Genomic DNA, 3,769 nt, shown 5'->3' with positions numbered 1-3,769 from the left:
AGTTAGGCTTCTTTTTGCAACATGAAACATTACCCTAATCTCAGTGCTACAGAGATAAATCATGAACCGCTCTGACACAAAGATACTGTATACAATTTTTATGTAATAATAATAGTGATGTGGACATGCAAAACCATGCCTTATTTGTCAAGTTACCTAAGTTGCATCTATATGGATAAAGACATTTATGTCCTGGCTATGTAAATGGTGCTGCAATGAACACTGCAATACATGTGTCTTTTTGAGTTATGGTTTTCTCAGGGCATGTGACCAGTAGTGGGATTGCTGGGTCATAGGGTAGCTCTATTTTTAGTTCTTAAAGGAACCTTCATACTGTTCTCCATAATGACTCTATTGATTTACATTCCCACCAACAGTGCAAGAGGTAAAATATATAGCTAGTGGGAACCTGCTGGATAGCACAGGGAGCTCAACTCAGTACTCTGTGATGACCTAGAGGGGTAGGACGGGGGTGGGGTGGGAGGGAGGCTCAAGAGGGAGAAGATAGATGTATATATACAGCTGATTCACTTTGTTGTACGGTAGAAACTATCACAGCATTATAAAGCAATTATACTCTTATTGAAAAAAGATCTTTATGACTTAGAGGCAAAGTTGCACTGAACTGAAAAATCAGAATAGGAAGGCAAATTCATTTTATTCAGTGAAAGTTGGACTCTCAAGGCTAAAGTATAATCGAACATAGGAAAAATCGTTTTTTTTTTTTTCTTTATTGATATATTTGGTAGAGCTGGTTGCCTCTCAAACTCAGATTTGGTAACTATTTTAAGCCTAAGATCATTGTTTTAAAAAAGATGAAGTGCCAGAGCTTCCCTGGTGGCTCAGTGGTAAGGAATCCACCTACAGTGCAGGAGACAAAGGTTTAATCCCTGACTTGGGAAGATCCCACGTGCAGTGGAGCATAAGCCCCTGCACCACAACTGCTGAGCCTGTGCTCTCGAGCCTGGGAGCTGCAACTGCTGAAGCTCAAACACCTTAGGGGCTTTGCTCCCAAATAAGAGAAGGCACCGAAATCAGAAGCCCTAGTAATACAATTAGACAGTATCCCCTACTCACCGGAACTAGAGACAAAGCCTCACAGCAACGTAAGTAAAGTGCTGTGTCCAATTTTCCTTCTTAAAACCAGTGTTATGTCTGTTATCCTGTCATGCGTTACATTCAATGTCTTTATACTAAAGAACTAAAAATCTTCATGCACCCCCCAAAAAAACTTTTAATTACTAAAATGTAGGAAATATAAACATAATAAAAACTTCAAAAGAATTTCCTTTAATTTTCCTCCAAGAGGTTAACCTGTTTGAAATCAATGAATGCAAGGACATGTCACATTGTGATTCTATAATATTTCATGCATTCCAAGTAAGCTAATACATTAGAAATACCTGAAAGACTTAAAGTTCCTGAAGTATTATTTCCTGTTAATCATGTATCCTTTGTCCCTACAATATGACATGAGTGTGCTGATATTAGCATATAATCAAAGGTAAACAAGGTGGAGAGGATGTTTAAATTTTTGCCTATTTTAAGCAGTAATACTCCACTGGAGATACACTTTTCTATATGTTTCATAAATATGATACTTTATTAGGGTATAAGAGGAATCCTAACTTCTCCTATAATAGGAAATATTGCCTAACTACTAGGTTGGTGCAAACGTAATTGCAGTTTCGGACCATGTTTTAAATCATCATCAGTAGTCTCAAACACATCTTTTTAATCAAAATAGGAACAATTACAATCAACATATTTTTTCCAATGAGAAATAAGTTTGTATATTCCTGTAGAATAAAAATCTGTACTTCAGGATTCAGGGAACTCATGGAAAGCATTTTCTGCATCCTGCTGGTTGTGAAAGTGTTTTCCCTGCAAAAAGTCGTAGAGATGCTTGAAGAAGTGGAAGTTGGTTGGTGAGAGGTCAGGTGAATACGGCAGATGAGACACACTTTGTAGCCCAATTCATTCAGCTTTTGAAGCCCTGGTTGTGCGAGCTGCAGTTGGGCATTGTCATGGAGAAGAACTGGGCCCTTTCTATGGGCCAACCCCAGCTGCGGGTGCTGCAGTTTGCAGCGCAGCTCATCGATTTGTTGAGCATGCTTCTCAGATGCAATGGTTTCACTGGGATTCTGAAAGCTGTAATGGGTCATACTGGCAGCAGAATCACCAAACAGTGACCATGATGCTTTTTCGGTTGCAAGTTTCATTTTGGAAAGTACTTTGGAGCTTCTTCTCAGTCCAGCTACTGAGCTGGTCATCACCAGTTGTCATATAAAATCCACTTTCCATTGCATGTCACAATCCAATCAAGAAATGGTTCATTGATTTGCATAGAATAAGAAAAGACAACACTTTAAAAGGGCAATTTTTTTGACTTGTGGTCAGGTCACAAGGCACCAGCTTACTGAGCTTTTCACCATTCCAATTTGCTTCAAATGCCACATGACTGGAGAGTGGTCAATGTTGAGTTCTTGGGTAACTTCATGCATAGCTGTAAGAGGATCAGCTTCAATGATTTCTCTCAACTTGTCATTGTCAACTTCCGACAGCTGGCCAGTATGTTCCTCATTTTCAAGGCTCTCATCTCCTTTGCAAAATTTCTGGAAGCGCCACTGCAGCGTATGTTTGTTAGCTGTTTCTGGGCCAAATTGTTGACGTTGCGAGTTGTCTCCACTGCTTTGTGAACCATTTTGAACTTGAATAAGAAAACTGCTCGAATTTGCTTTTTATCAACATCACTTCCCTAGTCTAAAAATAAATAATCAGCAAGTAATAGCATTAGCAAAAATAACATAAAGAGAGAAGTGTGCATTAAAATGATGTGTAGTATAACCATATTTATTTAAGAATATATTCCAAAATCAAATGGCACATCTCAACAATGTAAAAATTTCTTCTGTACCAACCTAATACTAAATTGCTAAACAAGTCACTCAGTCTGGCTTTGCTTAAGTACAATATATTTAATCCTGTACCAGAGAAACACCATGTTCACCTTCAAGGCCTCGAGGAGAAGAATCCATTGAGAAATATGAATAAAATGTTTCATGATTTAACTGTGCATCACATGTCACTTTGCTTTCAAAATAACATTTCAGCTTTCTGAACTTGTAAAATGATTTTCTGACCCATGTCTCAAACAATTTTTAAAAGTAAATTAATATCTCCATTAGACCCAGAATCACTATTGAGCTAAATTCTCATGGTTGGTTAGACACTTAATGATCATAGTTCATTTGACCTTAAATGAACTAACGTTGGACACATATTTAATTTTTTTAAAATTCTGAAGATATCCTTTTACGGGTAGAAACATCCTCTTGAACCCCTAGTCTCTAAAAGATGTTTTTCTGACACCAAATTGGAGGTAAAATAACAATGCAGTAATTTGTTTGTTGAAACATCTGTATACATTCAGGACCATAAATGCAGAGAAGCATAACTGAAAGTAATTACAGGCTTGTATTTACATCTGCTTGTGGTAAGACAAAGCATATTGTGCAGGCCAGGGGTAACTGCACAGTTTACATTTAACAAGTTATCTCTAAGGCAGCTGTCATTCTAGTTAAGATAAGGGGCTACACATCAAATGTAAATTACTTTCCACCTCATCAATCAGAGTCAAAAAGAAATGCATAAGAGTAAACAAAACCACCATGATGCTCTCCGCTCCACATGATTTAAGTCAACAGTTGGCATGCATGCTGAAGGGGAGGAAAGAATTAAAAATACATGCAGCTCATGCTTCATCCCT

At 37.8% G+C, this 3,769-nt stretch overlaps 1 pseudogene; it reads right to left on the bottom strand.

The window, feature by feature from the left end:
• Positions 1-1,734: 1,734 nt before the first annotated feature.
• On the bottom strand, positions 1,735-3,038 carry LOC106700815 (histone-lysine N-methyltransferase SETMAR-like; annotated as a pseudogene).
• Between the last annotated feature and the right edge of the window lie 731 nt (positions 3,039-3,769).

Source organism: Bos mutus, chromosome 27 (assembly GCF_027580195.1).
Source record: "Bos mutus isolate GX-2022 chromosome 27, NWIPB_WYAK_1.1, whole genome shotgun sequence".
In the NCBI taxonomy this organism is placed as follows: domain Eukaryota; kingdom Metazoa; phylum Chordata; class Mammalia; order Artiodactyla; family Bovidae; genus Bos; species Bos mutus.
This window is presented reverse-complemented; position numbering and strand designations above follow the sequence as displayed.